The 27,887-nt window shown below is 49.3% G+C and overlaps 1 protein-coding gene across 7 annotated transcripts in view; it reads left to right on the top strand.

Annotated features, from left to right (window-relative positions):
• NCOA1 (nuclear receptor coactivator 1) overlaps positions 1-27,887 on the top strand; it is a 188,282-nt gene that overhangs the window by 81,291 nt on the left and 79,104 nt on the right. The window contains exon 1 of one of the 7 annotated variants that reach the window (XM_075086481.1): positions 15,749-15,970. The exons of 5 other annotated variants lie outside the window; for them this stretch is intronic. The gene's annotated coding sequence lies outside the window, so the exon portion shown is untranslated. Of the gene's footprint in view, positions 1-15,748; positions 15,971-16,761; positions 16,782-27,887 lie in introns of those variants that run through there. One more of the 7 variants, XM_075086484.1, reaches the window with a different exon arrangement.

Genomic DNA, 27,887 nt, shown 5'->3' with positions numbered 1-27,887 from the left:
TGAGAAGTTTGGAAGAATTAGATGGGAATGGAGTTGGTTTTTGGTTGTTTTTTTTTTTTTTAAAGGGGTGCTGTTTGGGCAAAGAAAGCTTGTTTGCAGTAGTGAGTTTTGCTTGTCACCGTCTTCCATGCGTGGACACGTGCAGTACCGGCTGCGGTGCGTAATGCTGGCTAGTGCCTGCGGGTCCGTGCGCTGTTTGCCGAATACAGGGTTGTGGCAAAACACTATTTGTTTTCCTCCTTTCTTTGAATGAGAAAAGCGACCCAACTTTTGATCCGGCTGCTTGCACGGCCGTGCCCTGCATTGGTTTGCCCACCAGGAGCTGCAGAAAGGTGATGCTGGAGAATCACCTTGGTGGCCGCCATGCTGCCGAGCCCGAGCAGCCTCGTGTGCCTCCTGCCTGCTCCCGGGACGCGGCCGAGGTGCCTGGTGACATCATGCTATGTCATCACGACATCGTCATCGAGCTCTGCAAGCCCCTCCAGCAGCAGTGAGCACACAGGTGAGGATGCTGTGGCTCTCCAGCAGCTTCTGGTGGCTGATGCATCTTGCCGGGGCGATACACCGGCACTGGGGAGCTGAGCCCGTGTGTCTGCTCTGCGCCTCGAAGCTTCCTCCTTATTTCCTCGAAATATGGGGAAAGAAATGACGTCTCCTCACCAGCACCGTGCTGGCACAAGCCACGGTGTTGAAATAATGACGTTGGGGGTGGAATCGTCTCCCAGGTTTGTAAATCTTGTTCAGGGCGTGGCGGCCTTTGCAGAAAAATAACTCTTCTGCTGGCATGGGTTGCCTCTTGATTGCAGCCTGGTCTGGTTCAGCCATGCTGAGAGGAGCCCTTTAACAACTGTGATCCCTTTTGGTATTCATTTTTATAGGTATGGCCTTGAATCTGTAATGAAAATCGGAAGCTGCTTCTCCTGTCTGCAGGAAGCGGGATGGAGGGGTGCTGGGTTGGCAGTCAGACAGAATACCTGCTTTTCCGGATATTAAATGAAAATAAATGTCATGCCAGCTCAGGCGTGAATCTTGGAGTCCCCCAAGTCTTCACTCACTTCCTTAAAAGTTAGTCTGTGCTGGAAACTTTATTGGGGCAGTATGTGAGTGCTAAAGTCTCTCAACATAGACCTGTTTGCAGGATCCAGCTTCGGCTAAAAACAACCCCAATCTTACCAACTTGTACTACAAAGGTATGTATATATATGTGTATATATATAAAGTACTGTGACATGGCAGTAAACAAACTCTGGTTGACCTAATTTTAAGCAGTTATGAGCTTGCTCTGGATCCTTTGGTAGGATTTCTCACTGTCCTGGGCATAGGAGGAATTGTGTTGATGGGGAAACCGAAGCTAGGCTGTTTGTGAGTGCCACAGAAATTCATACACACTCATAATATTTGGTTAAGATGTAAAGTTTTTATAGTACAGTGACTCCTTGGGAGCCATTAAAAATATTTTGGAAAAAGACTTAATCTTTTTTTTTTTAATAGGACACTAAGCACTTTGAAATAGAAAAGCTCTTAAAATACTTTAAATTTGAGCGTGGCTTTGCTTCCCAGCTGGCTTTTGGTTTCAGTTTCAGAGCCTCCCAAGAAACATGATATTTTTGGACTTTAGCTTTACAGCGGTCATTAGAGAATGGTTTTGGTTTGCTTTGTGGGGTTGGTCATGCTGCACTCTCCCTCCTGTCGGGTGAAGGAAGGTTCTGGAGATGTGCTAAATGCAGTTTGTGTGTAGCTGGTATAACTACGCCGAGCAAGGAGATGGGGTGTGTGACTGGGGGAGGACGCAGATGGCACGGGTCAGCGGGGAGCCAGAGTTCATCCATGTCCAGCACCATCCAGCGCTGCAAGGAACCTGCGAGAAACCAGCAGTGGAAATGATGGAATAGCCTCTCTCCAGAGAAAATGTCTTTCTAATCCCTGGTAATTAGTAGCTGATACATCCCTGAAGCAGGAGGGTTTGCTCTTCTTCCAAGTCACTGGGGTGAAGTAGGTGCAGGTTTGCTCTGTACCTGTGACGCTGGAGCATGGGGGCTCCCGGGAGATCCTTGGCCATTGATAATTTTGTCCCAGGTGCTCTTTAGCTGCAGCTTTTGCCCATCAGACCAGACCCAGGATCTGAGCTGGCCCCCAAAACTGCTGGGCTGCGCTATGAGAAGTACCTGCTGCTGGATCCGTCTCTCTGCATGTCCGTGTACTTTGCGGTGGCATTTTGGAGTGGTGTTTGGTTCTTTGGGTCAACAAAAAACCCAGTGAAAGGCACAGCCCTTTGTCACTGCAGTGAGTACATCTTCCTTGTCCTGATCACCCGAGGCAGTTTTCACCTGCGGTCGCTCGTTCCCAGCCTTCACTGAGGAATCTGAGCCTTGTGCGACTCTGGGTGTATTTTTATTTTTGCTCTTGCAGGTGCTGCGATTGTAACAATCTCCTCTGCAATGTGAAACCCAGTTTGGCCTTCAGTTTGTGATTGTTTTGACTATGTGATTACAAAGGGCATTTCTAGGGAGAATTCTTTATGATCTGGGAAGCGTGTGTTGGCTGAGGAATGCTGTCAAGGTCATGGGGCTGAGAACAGCTCTGCTCCTATGTAACCATCCTGATGGCAGGTCCTTTCCTACATAGGTCTGAAAACACAGCCTGAACCTTTCTTCTCCGAGCTCTGGAGACTCCCTGGAGCAGGGAACACGTTGCAGCCGCACGTGCTGGCCACGGGGACCACCTTGCCCGCGCCCCTCGTTCAACATGCCATTGCTTTGCCAGCAGACTTGGCCCCTGAGCGATCTTGCTCAACCTGGGGAAAATGTTGCAGGACCTGCTCTACAAGTGAAGGCGGTTGAGCAGAGGGAATATCAAATTCTGGAGAATTTCAGTTTAAGAGAAATGCCCAGAGCATTGCATGGCCGCCCTGCCCTGAGAGGTGCTTCTCCAAAGGCTTCTCTCCACCATCACCAGAAAAGCTTTTGTGGCGGTACCTGCTGCAGGAGATTTCAGGGCAAAGGTTTTTTCCTGTCTCTCACCCGGCTGTATTGTTCCAACACGTGTGGTCTGAACGTGATTCCTCGTGTTCATGGTCAGCGTGAGGCGAGTGGAGGGCGTGAGGACCCGGTTCTGGCAGGGCTGATGTGCGAGAAGAGGGGGCAGATACCTCCTCCGTGGGGATTATCATCCCTCTGCTCCAGCAGCTGTTAAGGCATCACCTCCTCTCTACCTGGGGTTTCATCTATCCATACCAAAATCAGTCTCATTGCGCGGTTTTGTGAACAAAGGAGGCTTTTCCTCTCTAAATTCCCCAGGACTTTTGCCGGCAATGCCGAGCTGTGGTGCCGGCAATGCCGAGCTGTGGTGCCGGTGATGCTGGATTCCTTGCTTTGTCCCGAGCCCCCAGCATGCCGCTCGCACCAGTGTGCTGCCTTTCTCTCTTGCTTTCTTTCATTCAGAAGAGATGCTCTTTTCTTCACACACAGGCTCACAGGCTTTTTTTGGTGAGTCCCCTGTCTGGAATGACCTGTGGTTTCCCCAGAAGTTGTATGTGGTCATGTCACCTGCCTTTATTTTGTGTTACATCAGCTGGAAAGCACCACATTGCTTAGTCTGTAACTCAGTGACCCATTACAGTGACCCGTGAGTTTCCTGCGACCGAGACCCGCCGCACGCTCGGCGATGTGGTGAACCCAGGGCAGGACCAAAAACCAAGAGCCAGCCTGTCTTCTTTTAGGAGCAGGGACTGTGCTGCACTCTTCTCTGGCACGACCAAGATGTCCTACTCCTTAGCAAGCGTATGGGTTGTAAAATCATAGTTGTCTTTGTGGACTGGTCTTTAACTTTTTAATTTTGGTTTATCGACATGGTGATACAATCAGAGAATGGTTTGGGTTGGAAGGGATCATTGCACGTGTCCCCGTCCCCCCCCCCGGGTCGGGACATCTTCAACTAGATCAGGTTGCTCAAAGCTTTGTCCAACCTGACCTTGACGCCTTGCAATGATGGGGCATCCTCAACTTCTCAAGGCAACCGTTCCGGTGTCTCACCACCGTTAGGATGCGGAGGTGCTGCTGAAACACTACCTGGTCTAAGTCTGGAGGTTGGCATGACTGCTTAGATGAAAACTAAATGGTTAGCAGGAAAGAAGAGTGTGTGCTTGGATCTTCTCAGCTCCCTGGTCACCAGAAGGGTTCACAGACCAACGTGGAGTGGGTGGGGAAGAAGCAAAGTGCTTGCTTGTAGAGCTCAGCCCCGCTGCAGGGTTTGGGCTGGCACGGCTCAGTTCTCCTTAGGGCTTTTGCAAGATGCTGAAATCTCTGGCTGGAGCCCCTGCTTATAAAATGGAGACGGTCATTTTTTTTCCTCTCAGTTAGTCTAATCTATTCAGGGTTTGACATCTGGGGCAGGGACAATCTAATTCTGCATATTTGTGTGGTGCCAATCATAATAACGCTCCGCTCTTGGGTCCTCTGGGTCCTGTTGTAATACATGGCTCGAGTGGATTTGGAGCAGAGGTCTCGCTGATATCCCCGCTCTGATGGCGACGGCTTAAAGAAGATGCAAAAAAATCCCTGGAGTGGGCAGCTATGGCTTATCCTGCCCTGGGAAAGTCTTTCTCCTAACCTCTCGTGGCGGAGACACGTGTTGATGCTCTGAAGAGGAAAGATGAAGATGTCAAGTTTTCTCATCCAAGAGGCTTCATCACTGACTTCAATGGGAAGGCTCTGCGAGAAAACCAAGCAGAGGTTGATTCTGAATGATTATATGGAACTCAAACCATCTCCTGGGCATAAAGAAGTAGCTGCTGGACCTCAGATAGCAGCTGCTTGTAGGGAACAAGTGGTCTTTCATCTTCTCACTGCTGCATGTCGGGAAGAGGAGGCAATCTGTAGTTTTCCCACCTAATGTGCAGCTTTTTAAACCACAGCAATTTGAGAATTAATTTTTTTTTTCATTTGCTTGGAAATAATTATTATAAATAGGGCAACGGTGAGCTGTTTTGGTGTTGGGTGTTAGGAGGTCATTCCAGTGCCCCATCTCCCGAGCAACCCCCTGTCACACCATCTGGATCCTGCCTCCGAGAAGGCAGAGGCTCGGGGTCCCGCTGGGGTTTGGACGTCGGTGGGAGCCTGTTTCAGAGCAAAGGCTTTGCTGAGCAGCAGGATTTCTGTAAAAAAGAAGAGGTTCCTGGTTCCTGCTGTGTCCGTCGTTCAGCGAGAGCTGCCTGTCCCTGCTGCTTTTTTTTGGTCTGTTCTCGTTTTGTGCTTTGCCTGGTGGAGACTCAGCCCTCAGCGCAGTGCAGAAAATAGTCAGGGCTTTTTTTTGTGTGTGCATAGATGAAAAGATTAAGCTTGTGTGCATTTGAATCTTTAGAACATAATGAGATTGGGATCCCTAAGGGTTAAGGTTTCAAAATTTCCTGCGAGTTTTGTCCCTTTTTGCACGTGCTGCCTTCAGCAATCTCAGGGTATGCTCTTCTGTAATGCAGCTATTTTATCAAATTGCTTTGCTAGTAGTGTATAATTTTGCTCTAACTGCTGCTGATGGCAGTGCAGAGATGATGATAGGCGCACATATCTTCCTTTTAAAATAATTCATAATAGACCAGGCAGGGTTCTTTGCGTCCTGATGGTGATGGATGGGTGTAGGCTGGCCCTGCGCCCTGCACCTTCAGAGATGGGTGCTCCCTCCGGGTTGCACTGCTGGAGGAGACCTTTCACAGAATCATGGAATCATAAAGGTTGGAAAAGACCTCTAGGATCATCAAGCCCAACCCCCAGCCCAACACCCCCAGGCCTCCTAAACCATGGCCCCAGGTGCCACGGCTGCACGGTGTTTGAACCCCCCCAGGGGCGGTGACTCCCCCACCTCTCTGGGCAGCCTGTGCCAGGGCCTGACCCCTCTGGCAGGGAAGGCATTTTCCCTCACATCCAACCTAAACCTGCCCTGACGCAGCCTGGGGCCGGTTCCTCTCGTCCTGTCACTAGTAGATAGCCAAGCACCTTTCTGCATGGTGCTTGACTCCAGGACCATCTATGAGATTTTCCTTGGTGGAGACCAACTGGGATCTGTCCTGTATCCCCTTGTTGAAGGCACTGTACGTGCAATGGGTTTCTGAGCCTGTTAGTGGTCAGACTGGGATTATTCTTGTTGTAATATTGATTTCTGTCAGCCGTTCTGTGATTCTGGAGGCACTGTAGATATGCCTTGCATTTCTCACTGAGGATCTGAAGAATAAGATCAGCATTAATGAGTTTCTTTCCCCTCTGGTTCACTGGGGAAGCATTTCTCCTGCTTTTCAGGCCTGAGAGGGAGGAGGATTGGAGGTGACCACATGAGAAGCCCATCTCTGATAACCCATGACTGGTGAGTCCTGGCGCTGAGCCCTTAAGCCCAAACCCACCTTTCCCCCAAGTTTTCCTGGTACAAATTCTATTGAACAAGAAGAAAGTGGAATTGCATTAAAACAATGTCATCATCGTCGGAGCTTTAATTCAAAAACGTAACGAGCCTTTTTGATGTTCATTCCCCTTTGGGAATAGGTGGGATGCTCTGGGTGATCCCGGCTCAGCAGACCTGAGTTTGTTGACGGGCGCTGCAGGTAGCGGGGCCGCTGCGTGCACGGCAGGCGCAGCTGGCTCGCAATTAAGGTTGGTTACCTAACCTGTTACAATTAGGTAAGAATAACAAAGGCAAGACATTTTTGAAAGCGAGGCTGAACCCAGGGTGTCTCTTGATTGTTTTCTCTTGTCACGTAATTGAACCCTTAGGACCTCTCTGCTCCATGGGAGGTCAGCTATTTTCATAACTGGTTTATAATTATTCCTGTTGCGGAACCTATTACAAGGTATTAAAACTACAGTAAAAGGAGTGAGGAGGTATCAATCCCTCCCCTGGCAAAGGAAGGGTCTGCACACAGTGCTTCGCTCCCAACCGTGAAGCGCTCTGGGGCCAGAAAGTGTCCCCAAGTATGAGGAATAACGTCCTTCTGGTGTTGAAAGAGCAAAGGTTTAAGAATTCTTTGATCTATTTAGCAGTGATCAGGGCAGCAGGACCACTAACCTCCGAGCTGGTGCCATTGGTTCACCAGTGGCCCCCTCAGGGGTGGTCTCTGCTCATACTGGGCTGCAGGTGACTCGTGCAGTGTCTTAATAGGCTCCTGTCCTTTGGGGGTACGTCCTAAGGCGCAGTTACCTACACACCCTGTCCCTTTCCTAGGCAGCCCTGAATTAAGCAAGCAGCTCATGCTTTTTCCTGAAGATAGCCCACGCATGGGCCATTTGGAGACATCTCTGCTTTGTGTGCATCCTCCACCCGCCACGGTGGAAGGGACAGAAACCTCCCCAAATGCCCCCGCAGCAGCAAGATCACAGCAGCCATCAAAATCCTCATGTTCTGAAGCCTGCCCAGAAGCGGGGGGACCCAGCGTGGTGCAGATGTGGATCCCCGGGGAGATAAGGATGCTCCAAGTTCCGCCCAGCTCTCGGTGGGATGCCGGGCATTTGGGTTTGGGGACAGACAGTGGGAGCTGTGTCCTTACTGTGTGTGTCCTACCCTGATTATATATCCCCAACAAGGCAGGGAATTGTTATTTATATATATATATAAAAATAGAAAATAATAATAATTTTAATATATATATAAAAATGCATATACACATTATATAGCAAGTCTTGCTGGTGACTCAATAAATATCTCCATATGTTTTTAAGAAAAAGAGATAAAAAGGTGTCCCCATTCCTATCCGAGTGCCCACCTCTGTCCTCTGTGGCACACGTCAAGCTCTTCTTCATAGAGACCAAGTGCATCGAAGCATCATGTGTGGTTTTAAACAGCTTTCCCTGTATCACTCTCTCAGTCAGCTAACCCCCACTTTAGCAAAATAAGACGAGGAAGTTTTAGGACGACTGCGGTTTTGCAGTCGTACCGTGATTTGTATAATTTTGGCTTTATGCTTGGATTCCTCGGTTGCCGCTCCAAATTCACGCTTTCTACTGTGTACTTAACCCCTTTGGCATGGGTGTGTTAGGGATTTAGAGGGTAGAAGCCTGCTCTGGGTTTTTTTTTTTCCCTAGGTTTGCACTTCTTACTGCTGAATATCAAGCTTGCACCGCTGCAGAGTTTATAACACATGCCATCCGTCGGGAAGAACATCTTTTGTTTTTGTCGCTTAGCAATTCCAGGCTGACTTTCAGTTTCAATGGCAAAATTCACCCTTCCCTTACCCAGAGCTCGTGGAGCTTTTGCATTATTAGATGTATTTTCTAGCCAAGAAGGTCTTGCAGCTTGTAGCTATATACGTAATATGTGTTTGGTCATCCTGTAGTATGTGGTGGAGGAGGTTGAAACGGGGGTCATATGTGTCCGCACCTGGCTTGGAGATGGTTCTTGGGAGAGAAATGCAAACTCTTACTCTTGGGCTGAAGCCCAGCATGAAGCCTAGAGGAGAATAAGGCTTCGTTTCAGCGCTCAGTGGGCAGAAGCTGGGTTACAAAACCGGCTGCCCGGGATCTCTGAGTGTTGGCTGTCGAGTTTTTTATATATCCCTCCAGAGCAGAACCTTAAAAAGTCAAGGTGGATGTACACAGAGGAGTTTGCAGCTGCAAGTTTTGGGTGAGTAGAAGGAAAAAGGTGATTTCTAGCACCAGTAATCATATTTAATTATTTCTTTGCTGGACTAACTGGTAGTGAAAATAAGCTCCTGCCTATTACCTAGTAACTTTGATATCAAGCTTGTTAGCAGTGTCCTGTAATGTAGGATTGCCACACTTATATGTGTGAGGATATATCGTCCACCTGCTTCTCAGGAGGAGGCTCAGAAATTTTTGTGTGAACCCCACACTTGTCCTGAAATGTGTATTCTGGAACTTGCCCACCCCAAACCCCTCAACCCCCAAGGTCTGGCCATGCCTTTGCGTACTCTTGTATCTTCCCCGAGCAGTTCGTGCTGGTCACCAGGACGGCAGCTGGGTGAAGAGGGACGAGGTGTAGGTTTTGCTGTAGCTCGAAGGGGCAGTTGTTACCTTTTTGCTCCCAGATGTAATGGTCAGAGGGATGGTGGTGTAGGAGCTTCTGGGGTGGCGGCTGTCGGTGTGGCCACCCCACCAAAAATGGGGAGATCATAGAACCACAGAATGGTTTTTCCTTGCAAACATACCAAAGATGGGGGGGATGAACTTGGATCCCTGGTCATGGGTAGCTCGCTCGCATCTGCTCAGGGTTTCTGATTGCGGCGGACGAGCTCTCGTGCCTGCGGCACCAATCGCCTGCACTGATATTGCTAAAATGATTTCAGGAGCCATGTTTGCCGTAGCACCAGTGACGCAAGCGTTAGCAGAAATGCCTGCGTGCTGCTGAAAGACAGGCTCGTTCCCTGTAGCGCTGTGTTAAGCACAGATATTTCACCTATTTTGGAGTAGAGGTTTTCAACGCTGAGCGTGGACGTGGGTCGTGGGAGAGCCAAAGTGTGTAACAGTTCCCTGCACACCTCAGTCACGGGAGATAACGAAGCTGGTAATGCTGGATTTCATAGAGTCAGAGAATGGTTTGGGTGGGAGGGGACCGTTAGAGGCCACCCAGCCCAACCCCCTGCCGTGAGCCGGGACCTCTTCAACCAGAGCAGGTTGCTCAGAGCCCCGTCCAGCCTGGCCTTGAGTGTTCCCAGGGATGGGGCATCGACCACCTCTCGGGGCAGCCTGGGCCAGGCTTTCACCGCCCTCATCTTAAAAAAAATCTTCCTTATGTCCAATCTAACCCTGCCCTCTTTCAGTTTAAAACTGTTGCCCCTTGTCCTGTCGCTGCAGGCCCTGCTAAAACGTCTGTCCCCACCTTTCTTATCAGCCCCTTCAAGCCCTGAAAGGCTGCAATAAGGTCTCCCCGCAGCCTCCCCTTCTCCCGGCTGAACACACCCTCAACTCTGTCAGCCTTCCGCCATAGCAGAAGTGTTCCCTCCCTCTGGCCATTTCCATAGCCTCCTCTGGATCTGCTCTCACAGGTCCATGCCCTCCTTGCACCATGGTTTAGATATATTTCACTGTCAAAGCTTCAGCTGTCATGAATTTGCAACAGCCACACGCGTGCGTAGACACCTCCGTAAGCCTTGGAGCTGCTGGCGCAACGCAGGGACTGAGCAACCTCGAAGCATCTCTGAGATGAGAAAGGTTGGCCTGAGATGTGTTTTGTCACCTATTTCTTCCTCAATAAAGCCAGCCTCCGGGCTGGGAGGGACTTTGGATGTTTTAAACAGCATGTGTCCGAGTTTGTAGCGCAGAGGCTGGGGAAAGCATCTTGCTCACCACTGTAGCTGGCGTGCCCGAAAGAATGTGACACGCTTAATTAAGTTCAGTTTTTATTTAAAGTTTGCTCTTTTGGACTGGAGTAAATAGAAACATTAAGTGCTGACAGTTGCTTAAACTAGATATTTACCATGAACTTCATTTTCTAGGTGCAGAAATCGTAACCAGTTTCTTATAGCTTTTTTTAAGCGATGGAAGAAGCCAGGCTGGAAAGTGCTGCATTCGCTGGCTTCGACGGACGCGCGGGCTTGAGCGTGCAGCTTGGGTTTGTTGCTTTTTTTAACAAAACAAAGCTATTTTGTTCTTGCTTTCCCATTCAGACATTTACCTTGGATGCTCCTCATCTACTGTTTGCTACCTGGACAGGGTAGGAAACCTCTCTAGAGCTTGGCCATCAAAGGATGTTAGCGCAATCATGTGGATTTAATCACCACGGCAATCGCTGAGCCTTGTGTGTTCGTGCTGTATTTATTCTGCTCAGCTCCAGCTGTTGTCTGGGCACGTGCAGGTGGGCCGAAGGGATGCTTCTGTCAGAGAACAGGAGCACGTCCCTCTTTGGGGAGAAGCTGCAGGTTCTTGGAGGAGTTTTTTGCTGTCGGAGCATCAAGATAAACCTCATGATGGAATGTTTGTCTCTATAAATAATTAGTAGATGATAAAGATCGGTGTTGATGGAGTAAGATCCTTGTAGCCGGTCACTATAGAGTGATTTGTGGGGTTTGTGTGTGTCTGGTGGTCTTGTCTGATCTGCTCTTGACGCCATGTGAGCTCTCTTGGTCAATAGAGGCTTTTGCAAGCTCTTCCACGAAGGATGCTAGGGCGTCCTCATGGGACACAGGTAAAGCTGGGAGCTGGTTCGAGCAGTTGTAAAACCTGCAGAACATTTTCCATTCCTTCATTTGTCATGCAAATAATTTTCATCCTTGAAGTTCTCCTCCTGGAGTGTCATCTGCTCACTGCGAGGCAGTTGTGTCTCAGGTAAACTGAACCTCATTTTCCCTCCCTAGCCTGCAATGCTATTTGTTGAGATGCTGGCTTTGAAAGGTCAATGTCAAGTGCTCGTCTTACCTACGTTAAAAATGGGCATTTCTGGTATTGTGCTGGGGCTCGCCTTACCCCAGCTTCCTGCGTGCTACTTCCCCGTCTCTTAGGACATGTTTAAACCAGGAAACTTTGAATGGTGGGAGTGGGGAATTCAGATTTGCTGGTGTTTTATAGCCTGTTGCATGCTGTTGCCCACAGCCGCACAAGGTCAGGCTCGAGGTCTTTTGAAGGGACTCTCAAATCATGCAGTCACAGAATGGTTTGGGTTGGAAGGGACTTTTGAAGATCCATTAGTCCAACCCCTCTGTAATGATCAGGGACATCTACTGGATCAGGTTGCCCAAAGCCCTGTCCAACCTGACCTTGAAGACTCCCAATGATGGGGCACCCACCACCTCTCTGTCCTGCCGCTTATCGTGAAACCTTGGGTCTGTCGTGATCCAAGCTCGGCCTGGCCGAGCAGCCAGACCACTGTGTCCCACCCCTGAGGGTTTGTGCTTCTTCACTGGCTTCTTGTAGCCAACTGTTGTTTTAAACTTCAATTTTTGGAAGAGCTTTTGGAAGATACCCTGGGTGCCGTTGCTGGTGGTGTAAGACGGAAAGCAAGAGCTTCAGTTTGTAGATTGGGGGAGGAAGGATCACTGACAGTAAAACTTATTCTGAGCTGAATTTGCCCTAGATGAACCATTTAGAGCCTTTTAGCTCAAAACCCTATCCTTGATTCAGGAGAAAACTTAAAAAGAACCAGTTTTTGTATAACCACGTCAATGCAGAATTGAGACCAAGATGCTCAGTGGTGTGACCCGATGGTATCATTGAATTGCCACAAGGTATTTTATTTTATTTTATTTTATTTTATTTTGTTTTATTTTATTTTATTTTATTTTATTTTATTTTATTTTATTTTATTTTATTTTGTTTTATTTTATTTTATTTTATTTTATTTTATTTTATTTTATTTTATTTTATTTTATTTTATTTTGTGTTGTGTTGTGTTTTGTGTTTTGTGTTGTGTTTTGTGTTGTGTTTTGTTTTCATTTATTTTATGTATTAATTTATTTTATTATTTTATGATTTTATTTTATTCTATTTTATGTAGGACGTTTCTCAGGTTCTGGTGTTTTATTAGTGAATATCTTAAAAAAAAAAAAAAGACATCGAAGTAGATGAACCCGTATTTGGTGGTTCCTTCCAGTGGGAATGGCTGAAGGTCAGACAGAGCTCCCAGCTTGCTGCCAGGCTGTAGCTGGGGCTGTGGGGTTTGGGTTGCGGTCGGCGGACGTTGCCCTTGGCTGAGGTTTGCCAGCGGGTCGGGTGATGGATGAGCAGCGTGCGAGGCTGGGGCTCGGTGCTGCCGGCAGGGAATCGGCTCCCCTCCGCTCGCTTGTTTTCTGCAGCCTTCGTAATTAATCACCGTGCCTGGGAGAACGGGCAAGAAAATGAAACTTGGGCTCCTCGCAGGAGCTCTGCAGCTTCTGCAAATTCTTTGTATTCCACATTCTCTGTCTTATTTCACTCTGCATTGGGAGAGCTGGGGTTTGCTGAGTTTATTTCCCCTTTTTATGGTGACATCGCATTAGCTCCTGCCCATCCGACTCCATCAAATCTCCTCGAAGGTGAAGAGATGGAGTGAAAAATACACCGAAGGCAGAACTGGGGTGGTACGCCCAGGTTAACATCGATGTTCTCGTGAAAGGCAGATGCAGCCAAGACAAAGACATCTATTAATCATTCATTTAACACAGCAGCTGGTATCACATTCATTGCTGGAGCTGGGCCATTCCAGCAAGAGAAACTTATTGCTGCTGAAGTCGTAAAAAATTGAACAGCTGAAGGGGTGGAATTTGTTGGTAAACTCTTGAAACTTCCCATATTTCTCAATTATTTTATTTTTAATTTACATCATGTGCTTCCCAAGTCTTCCAAGACTGCAAAGAGCAGAAAAACTGGAAGGAACCCGCACAGGGAAGGGGTTTGTCCTCATGTTCAGGGGGAACTTCCCGTGTTCCAGCTTGTGCCCGTGGCCCCTTGGCCTGGCGTTGGGCACCACTGAAAAGAGCCCGGCCCCATCCTCCTGACACCCACCCTTCAGATATTTATAGGCACTGATGAGATCCCCCCTCAGCCTTCTCTTCTCCAGGCTGAGCAGACCCAGGTCTCTCAGCCTTTCCTCACAAGGGAGATGCTCCAGCCCCTGATCCCCTTGGCAGCTCTCCCCTGGCCTTGCTCCAGCAGTTCCCTGCCCTTCTTGCACTGGGGGCCCAGAACTGGCCGCAGCCCCGCAGGTGTGGCCTCACTGGGGCAGAGCAGAGGGGGAGGAGAACCTCCCTCGCCCTGCTGGCCACGCTCCTTTCCATGCCCCCCAGGACACCGCTGGCCCCCTTGGCCCCAAGGGCCCGGTGCTGGCTCAGGGTCACCCCGCTGCCCCCCAGCACCCCCAGGGCCTCTCAGCAGAGCCGCTCTGCAGCAGGTCCCCCCCAGCCTGTGCTGGTGCGGGGGGTTGTTCCTCCCCAGGGGCAGGACCCTGCACTTGGCTCTTGTTGAATTTCAGCAGTATAATGAATTTAGGTTTGGTGTAATTCCACTCCGATTTCAGCTCTCTTCCATTTTCCTTCGTTCCCCTTGTGCCATCTCGGCACAGCTGGACCACGTAAGGGCTCTGCAGTTGGTGAGCAAGACCATATTTATTATATTGTTGTTTGTGCCTGTAGTACCTGATTTTTTTTTTTACACATCTCAGTGCTACTGCTCCACATCCCCTGACGTTCTCTGCTGCATTTTGTCATCTCCTGTGCTTGGCTGTTCCACGTCCGTGGTCCTGCAGGCTCTACCGTGCAAATAACAGCATCCTCCCTGGACAAAAAAGCATAAAATCATTGAATAGTTTGGGTGGGAAGGGAGCCGTGAAGGCCAGCCAGTCCGACCCCCCTGCAATGAGCAGGGAAAGTGCTACCTGGACATCATTCTTTAATGAAGTTGTTCCGCAGCAGTTTCTATATAGGCTTTTAGTTCTCCAGGACTTCCTTCCATGTCTACCTCCAGCTCTTTTTTTCCGTCCCTTTTTCCTCTTTTGAAAATTCTTTTTATTTTTTAAAGTATTTAGACTTTTTTATTCCCTGATATAATACAGCTGCAGTGGCTCCAAGCATTTGCTCCTTTGCTGACTTCTTTTGGAGCATCATTTCTGTGTCACTCCATCCTACCAGCACATGTTGTTTCAAGTTTCTTGTTGAAGTTTCCTCATTCCATGGCTTTTTGAGTGCTTCCTCCTCCCATTCTTTGATGTCTGTAGCTGTGCTGTGCAAATCCCGTGGCAGAAGCGGTTCATCTTTGATTTTGATGAAAAGAATTTGAGAACTGCTCTTCCTCTGAGCAGGGCAGCGGAGGAGGGACCTTCCTCGAGGTCGCCGAAATCAGGCGGGTCGGATGATGCGCTGATGGCAAAACCAAAAATATTTGGATCCAGATCAAAAGAGCCATTTTACAGCCCAAACACCTTAAGGATCCTGTCTGTTTTGGTTCATCCTGTTAGAAAAAAAGTAACATCCAGACCTCCATGGTTCCTGTGACGTGACTCTTGGTACGAAGATACAGCGAGTCCCCAGGCTTCTGCTTGTGATGGGTGGTTGGGACCAAGCCACCCCGGACACAGGACCCTTGGCTGGGAAGCAGAATGGTGACAATAATTTGGTTTTTTTTTTTCCCTCCTGAATCATTCCCCCCCCCAGCTCTGTACACGAACCAGGCTCTTCCAAAATTTTAGCAGAATATACGATCCGCGGTGCACACCAGCACTGGGGAAAGACCGGGGGGGGTGGGGGTCCTGATCACTGCCAGGATGGTGCGCAGCCTGATCCTGGTTTTATCCCGTAGTCACCTGGATGTCAGTCCAAGCTGACATTGAGAGCAGCCCCTTTCCCAAGCAGGAAAATAAAAAAGCTGTTGCTTTTAAGTGCAAAAATGCCTATTTTTGATGGAGCAGCCGCAGGCTTGGTCACTGGGCTGGGACTTGGGAGGTGCAGGAGGGCCGGTGTGATTTGGGTAAAGGAGGTTTTCTTGTGTCTCAGTTTTTCTTCTTGTGAAATGATCATTTTTCTATGATGTAGAAGAGGGCTGTGAGACTAATAACATTTGCGGCACATTCAGTTGGGATGGCGAGTTAGAGGAGTGCGCAGATTAAAAACCAGCGAGTGTCTGAATTTAAAAAAGAGAAGCAAAAATTGCTTTTGATTTCAAGAGGTGTAATTTTTTATTTTAAAAAATGAAAGTCCCTAGGACAGGACCGCTTCTGTTTCCAATCACAGCAAGCTGCAAGCGTTGCTGCTCTCGCTCGCTCCCGCGCCATCGGAGCTGCCTGGCAGGTGGCGTCGGCAGCGGCGCTCGCTCACCGCCGGCACCATGCATTGGGTTTCATTATCAGCCAGCCGGTGCGGGATTCGAGTGGGAGAAGCTGGCGGCGAGTCCTTTCGCCTGCGATGGCAACAGCACCGTGTGCCGGCGGGCGCTGAAGGGCTCGCCAATCCCCGGGGAGCGCGCGGGGGGAGCGTGCGGGAGCGAGCGGGAGCCGGCGAGCTTCGCGGCGGCATGTTCGTCATCGGGGGGCTGCGCAGCCTACGCCCAGACCGGCGGAGCTGGGAGGCTCTCAGGTAAGGGATGACGGCTTCTTCCCCCCCTAAAGCATCCCCGGGGGTTGGTGGTGGTTTGGGGGGTGTTTGCGGCGGTGGGTTTGGGAGCGAGTGGTGGGGTGTTCCTGCGCTCCCCAGTGCGACCCGGCTGGGATGGGGGGGAAGGGGAAACCTTTGCTGCCACTTTATTCAGCATTTATACAACAGCGCAAAGAAAAGCCGGCGTCCGGCTAATGAATGATATTTGCATTTTCCGAGGCCGCCTTCTCTCGGGCATTTTACTTTGGATTTCTTTTACGGATTGAACTTTGCTGAGGCTGTTTTCGGTGCTGCACCCTTGCGCGCAGCGCTTCCAGCACTGAATACAGCCACACACTTGTAAGAGAACGTGCTAAGTAGAAAATGACGTATTTCAGCGGTGACCTTGAAAATCAATGTGCAAATGTTTAAGCTGGGTCGAGCTGGCATGAATCCTCACGGCGACTTGCAGAAGTAAGGACGTTAGGGTTTTTTTTTGTTAAAAAAAAGCGTTCCTTGTTAAAAGAAAAAAATGCTGATTGCTTAATGTGCGTTAATCATTGATGAAAGGAGTAGAGCAGCAGATGAAGTTCATGATTTCACATGTATATGGGTCCCCTTTAGCAAAGCGTTGCACAATTTGAAGGAGCTCGTCCCCTTTGAAGTTCATGCAGGGTTGCTGTGTCAGTGGGCTCTCGCACGGGGTTTTATTCTTGAATTTCTCCTGCCCTTAACTCGCTCTTCGGATCCGGGACCATCCCTGCCTGCGCGTGGCAGCAGCACCCGCCGCCCCAGAGTTGCTGGATTATGCAAGGTGAATAAAAATACAGTCATCACCTCGAGCCCGCTGCGTGGGGGAAGGTGTTGTAGGGCTTTCTACCATAAATCTGACATCGACAGCGCCTTCGTTTTTGATGTACATCGCTCTAACAGGCTGGAGTGATGGAGAAGATTGTTTAGGATTTATGTAAACCTTTAAAACGCTGCATAAATTGTAGCCGGAGGCTCTGCCACACCTCTCTTGAGTGGCACGAGCAAATTCCCATTTCCAAACCTGGCTCTATCCTCCTTTTTTTTCTTTTTTTTTTTCTTTTTTTTTTTTTTTTGTTTCCCAGTTTTTTTGTCACTGATGACGTCAGCACATCACTAAATAGCACAGTAAGGTCCAAGGGTTGGGTATCGTGATGCTGCTCTGAGTCTTATATCTCCGTCTGCGTTTTCAGAGCTCTTTCATTCACCCCTTTTAAATTTTCTCTGCTATTGATATAAGTCTGCCATCAAAAAGTGGCACTGTGGCACTAAAAGAACCTCGTTTTCCTTAAAAACTTAGAATTCAGACTCTACAACAGAGTAGCAGAAGGTATTGTGTGTCTTGACGATGGATAAATTGGTTTTAAAGACAGTATGGGGAGACGATGAATTGCCAAGAGCGTTAGAAGACCTGGGACCTGAAATCTCAGACCCACAGCTGTCACAAGTTTGTTGTGTCTCTGTGATGTTGGCTTTTGTGTATTCTCAGCTGGGCACCTCTTACCCCATCCTTTAGCAGTTTTATGTGTGTGTTGATGATGGTGGTGACCGGGGTGAAATCTCGGTGAACAACAGCATGTTGTGGGAAATAATGCTCCAGCATTGCATCAGCCATGAAGCAAGCCTTCACGCAAGACCTTAAAACAGAAAAAGGTGGTTTTAGTTTGAAACAAATCCAATCCAAACTGGATTTCCTGGATCCATGCTCCCACTCTCACTGGGACCAAGATGCACGTTGGACACGAGCTGCTCATACCGAGGAGGTCAGCGCAGGATTGCTGGAGGTGGGATGGAGATGGCAGCTCGTGTGCTTCTCACGCCTCCTGGCTTCTTCTGAGGGTTTGCACGTGCCTTTCCGTGCCTCAGAGGAGCTGACAGGGGTCAGTCCCTCCACCCTGTCCCATCCCAGGATTTACCTGCTGGTTCTTATCTCCCAGCCTGGATCTCCTGACACGCTGCAGGTAGATGTGTGCTGAGATCTCGAGGACCTGTTAACCTGAGTACTGTCAGCATCTGCCATTTTTTTAGCCCTTATTCTGTGGTTTCTTCCTTCTAGCACTTCTGCACCCTCCATCCTCATTCACCCAGTCAGAGCAGTCTGAATATTCACAGTTCTGCACGGTTCCCTGGTCCTTACCAAGACCTGGAATGAGATGGAGGGACTTGACTGTCTTCGCCATTGTTCTTGGTCCCATCTGGAAATCCCAAAGCAAGGAAATTGTTCTTTTGTCCCTCTCGAGTGGGCAAAACTGGGTCGTCTCTGATATTTGGGGACATCACCCTGGATTTGGGTGGGTGAAGCAGGCGAGTGGTTTGATTTATCGTCACATGCTTTGCTCGGTGGCCAAGAGGATGCAGGATCTGCATCGATGGCAGCTGAGGTGGAGCATCCGTCATGGCTTGTGCTTGCCATGACAGTACCAACCACACCAGCAACGGTGACGATGCTCCAGCACCACCAGCCCATCACTCCCAACAGAAATACAGGGCATCCGCCTGTGCTGGCTCCCGATGCCCCGGCTCTCCCTCGCTTGCTGGTGGTGGTGAGATGTTGTGGGTGGCTCTCGATACCACCATCCGCAGAGAAAAGAGGTGGTGGAGGAGAAAACCCCTCCCTGCAGCTGGGCAGAGCTCCAGCTGGGCAGCTTTTGTGCAGGAAGGGTCAGGAACCAAAAATGTGGAACCAGTTCCTTGGTAGGTAACAGGACACGTAGGGTTTCCATGGTTTGGTGTCTGCTGATTGTCCTGGGACATTTTCCTGGGGCTGTCCAGGTAGCTGTGACAAGCAGCGTTGAATTACATTAAAAGCAGGTACATGCCTGTTAGCAGGATGAGATATATTTTCAAAATTGATGCTTACCCCATTCTGGAGCTCTGATTTAATGCTTAAAATGACAAAAAAAAAGAAAAAAAAAAAGAACTGAAAAATCAGCTTTTGCATCATGGTTGCTCGCAGAGCGACAGCAGGAAAGCGGAGCCGGGAGCTGAGCGCTTCCCAACAACTTGCCAGACTTCTAAAATTTTCACACTTTGTACCGTGGGCATGTTCGTTGCTTAATTAGTTTGACTTTCATTATTCTTCCTGGCAAAAGCCATCAGGATCCAAAGGTTGTTCAAAGGGCACAAAGTGATGCAATTATTTGTGCTCTTTAGTTTTTTCACCTTTCCTAGCAGGTTTGTATCTCTGACACTGGGCTTGGGGGAATGTGATGCTGAAACATCCTCGCGTACCTTGCTTTTGCTATCGGTTGTTTTGAACATGTTCTGGCCTGACTTGTCACGGAAATGTTGGCTACAATGCTGGACGTGGCGACTTTAGGATCCTTTTAAACATGCTAACCATCACCACCTCTTTTAATGCTGCTGTGGTGCTACAAGTGCAGCTACGTAAGTTTAAAAATAAAAGTAATTTCCAACGGTGCTGCTCCTTGCAGTGATCCCTGGCTGTTTACAAGGCTCAGCCCCATCCCAAAGCGCTGCTCCATCACCCTGGGGCTTAGTTAGCGAGCAGCATTGAATTCCCCCCAGTCTCCTTGCACAGACCAACTCAACCCCTCAAGGCATGGAGAAGCTCCAGCCCCATTCCTCCCTCTTTCTGTCCCCAGAAAATGAAGATCTCTCTAGCCAGCAGGGCTGCAGAGGAGGGGATTGCTTGGAACCCTTAATTATCAAGTCTGCTTTTAATTAAGCGGGTAGCTTCAACCATGAAAGTAAAATATTTGTGATTCAAGGTGTGGGTTACAGCGTTGTCTCCTGGATCCGATGGCTGGAAGCGCTGCGTGTGGCGCTGTGCCGGGTTAGTCCCGGCTGCGGCCAAGGTCTCCACCGGGTGAGATGCTGCGGGGCTCCCCGTGGGGTCCCACGATGGCCCTTTGCTTTGCAGGGCTCTGACTGCTCCCGTCCTCCTCTGGTCTTCGGGGAGAAACCCGCTCTGCTCCTGGCTTTTTGCCAGCCAAGAATCAGGTATCCGAGGTAGGCTTAAAGAGTTTGACTTCTTAGAAAAGGCTTGATGACATCAGGGTATGTGGATGGATGGGTGGGGGAGCTCACCACCTTCACCCCCAGCTCCTGCTTCTCTGTGCGGGGGTTTCCAGCCAGGGTGAGATCCCGCTCCGGGCTGGAGCAGGGCTGCATCTACGTCAAGAATTTCCTCTTTACAAACATGATCAGCGCGATGTGCGTGAGCCTTGCATGAGGCTCCCGCGTTACCCAGGTAGCTGTCAGCCCCTGTTAGGATCCCTCCCCGTGCCGATTTTATCCGCGCTGCTCTCCGGACCTGTCTGGCATTTGCACACAAACCGGAGGGATGTGATGTGTGCGTGAATGTCTGAAATCAATAGGAATTATCTGCTATGGGATGCTGTTCATGTGCTTGGGTCTGGTAGCCAGAGGTCCTGGAGGACCAGGAAGGGAACCTGGGCACCAGTTTGCTGCTGGTCAGCTGCGCCTCCTGCCATCACACAGCCCGAGGTGATGAGTGGATGTAGCGGCAGCGCAGTGCTCAGTCCTGGAAGATTTCTGTCCTTGCACAGTGTGATTTCCAGTAGCATTTTCTACCCGTAGCACCTCCACCCATAGCTGTCATCCTCCGATTAATTGATATTTGCCCACGTTGTTGCAAAGCGAGCGCCCATCTGTCTGCTCAGGCAGCTCTTGAAGCAGCTGCCCACAGGCTGCGTTTTGTAGGGGCTGGTGTTTGTGGGACATTTCCCAAAGGGCAATAGGATTTGTGGTTGTGTTTCCGCCTCGTCTCATTACCAATTTGCTTTTTAAGACCTGGAAAGTATCTTTTAAAAGTACTACCTGGCGCTGCATTGGCAAAAGCTGTGGTCCTGGAGGGTGATGTGCAAACGGCGGGGTATCTAAAATAATGCTGTGGCTTCAGAACATGGGCAGAACGAATGGACTGGGGACATCAAGCAGGAGCAGGGGTGCTGCTTGGTGCTCTTTGAGCCATCCTGAGCTACGCTGCCTGCTCGCTGCCCTGTTAAATCTTCTGTGGAGCAGTTGGGTGGGAGAAAAGGGACACTGACTGTGATGGAGGCTGGAAGCGGGAGAGAAACGGGGTGTCTGCAGGGTGTTTGGGCAGCGCTGGAAGAGCCAAGGTACTATCCCACTCCACTCAGCAGCGATGTTAAATAAGAAAGCAGTGGGTGATGGAGGCTGATGCCGGGGGGGTGGGTTCCGTGGTTATATCACCAGATGGCTTCCCAAAAAAAAAAGAGCCCAACAGTTTGTGGGCACAACACACTGTAATGTAAAATAGGGGTAACCTCTGCAAAGCTGCTGGAGTTAATTCTGTCTTTCTTCCCCCTCCCTCCTCCCCGCTACGTTCCCTACTGCTTTATTTACCTCTTAATTATATCACATCTAACTGGCTCTGTAAATACCTCAGGGCAGGGATCCTTCTGTTTTGGAGGCGTCTGCTGCAGCTGTGAGTGATGGTAATAAGGGATTAATAATGATGCAACAAGCTACAACTTTGCCTCCGTTGTGCACTACTGTTGCTGGGTGGGTTTTTTTTTTCCCCTTTTCCTCCATATGGTTAGTCTAAAATATCAGCTGAGAAGAAAGGGAGGTGTTTTGAAATCTAAGCCCTACACAAATGAAGATAACTGAAAAGGGGGGTGGGGGGAAATCTGCATTTTTGAAGTGGCATTCCCTGCCGTTTGCCCAATTCCTCTCAAAAAGGGGTCTCTCCAACCTTGCGTTTCACCCCTCCTGTTTCTGCTCGTCCCCCTCGTGCCTTCTCCTCCTGCTTCACCTTGGCATGTCGCCGTCGTGGGTCGGGATAGCTGTGACCTCTGCAACTCAGAGGTGGAGAAGAAAAAATCTCAAGGAGGACTCTAAAAAGCCAGGTAAGCCTCTGCGACCGGCCGGAGGATGGCACCACCCCAGGCTGGCAGACCCGCGAGGTGGTACCCGCAAGGATGAGAAAGTCCTGGTCTCACTCGCTTGGGTTTAGACCACAGTTTAATTTCTGAGCCTGGCTTGAGTATTGGTTGGTGTCTCAGAGGCAGGTTCTGGCTTGCTGCATGGCCTTAAACTTACCATCTCACAGCCTTGGGGTGCTTGTGCCGTGCGATGTGTTTTCCTTTGGAAATGCTGCCCAGGCAGTGGCTGCTGCATCCTCCCCATACAGCCTCGTGCAGCGGGTCCTGCTCTTGCTCAGGACCTCTGGGTATCGCTATAATGCAAATAAATATTAAGGAAATCAAGCCATCTCCTCAAGTATTACCTGTCATTTGTTGCTTTTCTGTAGCTTTCTCAAAATCCCCTTTTTTCGTACTTTGCCTGCTCCTGGATGCCAGAGTATTTGTAATAAGCAGGAGGAAGCGGCTGCTCTTTGGAGCCTTGCTCGGGCATCAGCAGCAGCTCCCGGCTCCTCCTGCTCCAGAGCAGCAGGAGGGAAATACAGCTCGAGTTTAAAGGTAATAAAACCGTAGTTCTGCAGATTCAGCGTTGGCTGCGGTAACCCGCGGTGCGATGCCGGCAGAGGAGGTGGCAGGCGGGGGGGGGACCGGTCCTGCCCCCCAGCTGGGATGCGGCGGAGGGATGCGGGTTGAGGTGTTGTGGAGGTGTTTTGGGGCTTCTGCTGTAACACGAGTGGGCAGTGCTGGTGGTGGTTGATTCCTGAAGTAAAGTAGTGTGCAGCCACTTCAATGAAAATAAAACTAAACCTTTTGTTACCTACTGTAGTCTTCTTCCCAAAGACAGATTCCGCTCTAATTAGTCTAAATAATTCCTGTACCTCTTCTGCCATCCTTCCTGGGAAGCTCCTTGATAATCTTACTCTTCCATGGTCAAGACTCATCACCCCAGGTCATCTCGGTTTGAAAATCCCCTCCCTTTGCGGATCCCGTAGGGACCGCGCAGCTGGCGGGATGTCACATGTGATGCAGACCTTTTGAGTTCAAGCAGCTCCTCCTTTTCACTGGGGTTTGGTCAAACCATGCCCACTTTGTTGTTTTAATCTTTTTCTTACAAATCCCTTTAATCGCTCTGTCATTCACGCCGCTCTTTTAGGACCAATTGTGGCTATCTGTGTGCTGAGAAGGTGATCTCAGCTGTGCATAATCCTCTGTTTGCTTAGCTAATTATGCCTAGATAGCTACCAATGCCGTCTAAAACCCCGAACCCTTCATTCTCCATGCGCTGCTGACCGTGTCCAAATATCCATGAGCCGCTGCTATGTCATCGCTGCATTTTGCCTAAGTTCCCATCCAATATCTTGCTCGGTTTTGTCTGACTACTGTGAATTGTTTGAAAAAAAAGCCCCGTAATACCGCCCCAACCCAGTAAACGGCAGCAGGAGCCGCTTCCCCCTGCAGCTGAGGTTATTTCCCCCTGTGGCTATTGATTAAAGTTGTGTTTGACTGAGTTTCATTCTATTTCTTGCCTGTATTTTTCAACTCCCTGGGACGCTTCATAATCTCTTTTTGTTCGCAGCGATGGTTACATCTTTTCCAAATCTTGTATTGTATGCAAATTTCAAGAGCTGTCTGATCCCTAATTAAGATAATAAATAGGGAAAGGCTTAGCAGAGTCCCTGTGAGCACCATCAGCTACCTCTCCCCCACCCTGCTGAGTGATTTAGCAGGTCCTCTGCAAACCTTCTCTAGTTGGTGGAAGAAGAGCTCGTGTTGGGACTGCTGAGTTATCATCCGCTCGAGAGCGAGGTCTGGCGAGATCTGGCAACATGAAAAATGTCCCTTATTTTTTATATGTTTTGAAAATCCCACCCCAGTGCAGGCGCCCAGGAAACATCAAGGATGCAGCCGTGTTTCTGTAGAATAAGGTCATCAGCGGGTGGCATCAGTCTTCATCCCTTTTGGCAGCAAAATCCATGGGATATATTCTAGAGACTGGAGGCTTTCCTCCATCCTTGTGTGAAGGATGGTGACCCCATCCCACCTTCTACAAGCAGGTGAGAAGGCCGTCGCTGCCCTGGCTCAGGCACCAGCTGTGGTTCAGAAGCTGGTTGAGATCTTCTGGTCACAAATGGTCTTGTGTAGCTCTAAAATCTACGCAGACGAAAGGCAGACGTGCCGCTTCTGTCGTGTATCACGTAAACGTGGGCAGAGGATAAGGACGGAGCCGGCGACAGCTTGAGGATGTTTAACACCAATAATCCAATTATTGAGGAATTTCTCTGTGTAGTTCTTCAGCGGGTTTCATAAGGCTTGGGATTCATTTGGAAGAGGCTGATAATGCTTTATTTTTAAGCTGCATTTTTCTTTGTATGTGGTTTTATATTTTTAATATCTCCCTCTACAGCCTTTCAAAAGATTTACTTCGGGTAGGAAAAAAAACCCAATTCAGTGGTTTTTTTTTTTCATTCCATCTTACTAATAGCTTTCCTTTTCTATTTAAAAACCTGCAGCACAGCACTTAGCTCGTCTTGCTGATACGGTTGGTTACGTGAGGGTAGGACATTAATTGTGAAGGTGAAGCACTCGCTTGCTTTGATGGATTGTTTGCTTTGATCAGGGGTAAATTAATGGTCAGCCCAAATGTCCTGGTGAGCGAAACGTTCCGCCGGTGACACCAGCAGCGAGGGACACTCATCCCCCTCCCCGTGAGCGTTGGCAGGACTTTTTGAAAAAGTAAACTAGAGGTTTGCGTCTTCTTAAGTCTTTAAAATGCACTGGGCAAAAAAATGCCTTTCAGAACAGCAATTAGTAATTTATTTAAATAGGTGGGACCTGCTGGTCGGAGAAGATCTGGGGGTGTGTCCTGGAGCTGGGCTGAAAACCGAAGCTCTGGGCTCGTGGGCAGCACAGTGGTCACTGAAGCGCAGCGGGGATGGATGTTTTGCACCCAGAATGTGCCCGTGCAGCGTCCCGCGCTGTGGGGGAAGCTGTAAAATTAAAGAGCTGTTTTTAATATGAGAAACAGTGTTGTTTGGGTTTCCAGGTTGCAGAGTGTGTGGAAATGGCTTCATGGTCACTTGGAACTGGTGAGGAATTTGGAGGTAAAATCCGTGGAGTGCCATGTATTCCTATAACATGGGGAAATGATCAGATCCACCTAATGAATCACAGAATCACAGAGTCACAGAAGGGTTTGGGTGGGAAGGGACCGCTAGAGGCCACCCAGCCCAACCCCCTGCCGTGAGCAGGGACACCTTCAACCAGAGCAGGTTGCTCAGAGCCCCGTCCAGCCTGGCCTTGGGTGTTCCCAGGGATGGGGCATCGACCACCTCTCGGGGCAGCCTGGGCCAGGCTTTCACCACCCTCATGGTGAAACATTTCTTCCTTCTCTAGTCTGAACCTCCCATCTTTTAGTTTGAAACCATCACCCCTTGTCCTGTCTCTACAACAGCTAGGGTCTGTGTATTTGAGACAGTTCCCCAAGTGTAATGCAGCAATTCCCCCTGCAAAAGAGCCGAGCTGCAGTCCTGTGCAGCATCTCAAAAAGCTTTTTGCTGCAAGGCAGGGGTCCCACAACCCCGCTGGAGATGGGGCTGGAAGAGGCAGAGCTGCTGCCCAGCAGGCAGGGTGGCAGCGTGGCTGCCCTAACCCTTGGCGCAATGCATCTTGCTTTGGGCTTTCCCAAGAGCATGAGCGTCCCATGGTGCATGGGCTTCCCGCAGCTGCTCGGGAGGTGGCAGCTGTGACTGTCCCTTGGGGGGGGGTATTCGCCACCGCGGCGGCACTGCCGGTGGTCACAGCCCCAGGTCTGCGTGCTTCCTCCTCACCTGCTTGTTGTCCCTCTGGGCTGACATCTACCCTCTAGCACAATGCTAGGTCATATTGCTGTTAGCTGTTGGCGAGCAAAAAACGTGCGGTGAAAGGAAATCTGCTCGACTGGCCACCAAATTGTTAGTGGGCTGCAGGAAGTGTCTTTAAATTCTGCAATAATTGCATCATGGATGGGCCTCCATGGGGAAGAACATGGATGTGTGGATGTGGTCACCATTGTCCCTGCTCACCATTGATGAAGGGGGTGAAAGGTGATGTGTTCGGTGGTGGCTGCCGTGACCAAGGTCCTGCTCGTCACACCGTCAGGGGTGAATGTTTGCTTGGGAGCCCGTCCCATCAGAATCTCCTGCTCCTGCCCAAACGCTTCATGTGGTGATGTGTGTCTCTGGCAAACATTAATGATTGCCCTTACCCAATGCCAGCTCTCGATATTGCTCAAAAAAATTAACTTGAATGTGATTCACCACCAACTTTTGCTCAGTCCACAACTGGAGAAGGGAAGTAAAGTTAACTTAGCCCCTTGTGGTGTCCCAGTGGGAGTGAAGTCCTGCTCCCCATGCTCCAGAGGCGTCCTCTGGGTTGGAGGGTACAGGGAGCTCTGGTTGACACCTCTGTCCCTTGTCTACATCCAGTCCAGGGGGTTGTGCATCTCCACATCTTCTTTGGTCCTCTCCATTGCATTCCTGGGTGTCTGTGCGGTAACAGAAGGGTATTGATGGGTGGTTTTGGGGTGGAGAATTGAGCCCAGACTCTTTGGGGTACACTTCAAATGTGGGTAGCAGGCAAGGACTTTCAGGAAGCAGGCTGTTACTGTAAGTCCAGATTGAGGCATGCGAGGTGACGTCCAACATAGGCATGTTACTTTAGGATTTTCTAAAGCTTTGTCTTCAGCAATCAGGCTTTTTATGTATTTATTTATTTATAATTCTATGGTTAGAAAAAATGTGCATTTTTTAATCCTTTAACAAAATCCCGATGTGGCCAACACTTTACCATGGGTGGTTAAACCGGGATGATATCCAAACCAGGATGATAATGCTACCCCGTCTGTTAATCCTCAGATGGTTAGAGATCAGACGGCCTAGCTAGAATATTATAATGAGATAGCGGTCAAGGGGTTAAAAAATACACTCTTTTATATCTTTATTTTTGGTGTGCTCATTGAATCTTGGTTAGTTATTCGAGCTGTCGCCTTCCAGACTTCTTCCATGGCAGCCAGCCGTCAGCTTGTATCTTCAGAAGCAGAGCTGTCAGTCAGGAATTTCGCATCAAGTCAAATAAAATGGATTAATTTATTCACAGGGCAACCATGGCAATCTTTTCAAATGAGCTCTGTAATGCAGTGCTTTGTTTTGGTAAGTGAAAAATTCTCTCCAGCAGCTAAAATGTCATTTTGGAGACAACGCTGCAAAAGCTTTCCTCTGACTTGCTTTTCATGAGAGCTTGGAGATGTTGGGGTTCTGCAGCCAGGGTGTTAGTGCACCCGTGCACAAGCCTGAAGGGTCTCCTGGCGTTTTTCAGCCTCCTGTTGGACCTGCCTCTGTCGTTTGACCTTTTCCCTGTGTGAGATGACAGTAGATGGCACGAGAAGACAGTAGACGATCTTGTCCAGTTGGAGAGGGTATTGCAACTTCTCTTTGGGCAGGTTCCTGCTGCTTCTTGGTGTGACTCACACTCTTGGTGTTAGATGTCTTGATTTGGCTCTTCCTCGCTCTGGTGAGAGCCCATGGCTGTTGAGCTCGGTAGGGCCATGCAGAGGTGACAGCAGCAAGAGCTTCTCTGGACCATTGTGCTCCTCTGAGTTGTGCTGTTGGTGGAAAGTGGTGACGCCCCATCCCTGGAAATGTTCAAGGCCAGTATGGATGGGGCTTTGAGCAACCTGGTCTAGTGAAAGATGTCCTTGCCCATGGCAGGGGGTTGGACTAGATGATTTTTAAAGCTCTCTTCCAACCAAAACCATTCTATCATTCTATGACAAATTCACATCCCCCAAGACGAATGGTTGTCAGCTCTTCTCAGGATTCTCTCTCGCTGTGTCTCATTTGACGTTGCTGCCTTGCCTTTTCCTTTCCCAGTGAAGACTATTATTGAGGGTTTCTTCTGTCATCTCTCCTTCTCCATCCGCTTAAGTCTTTTCACATTTTCACAGCTCCCATTGATGATCCTCAACGGTTTGGCTTTCCTCT

Source organism: Phalacrocorax aristotelis, chromosome 3 (assembly GCF_949628215.1).
Source record: "Phalacrocorax aristotelis chromosome 3, bGulAri2.1, whole genome shotgun sequence".
NCBI classification, from domain to species: Eukaryota; Metazoa; Chordata; class Aves; order Suliformes; family Phalacrocoracidae; genus Phalacrocorax; species Phalacrocorax aristotelis.
Note: the sequence above shows the minus strand (reverse complement) of the source record. Positions and strands in the feature narration are given on the sequence as shown.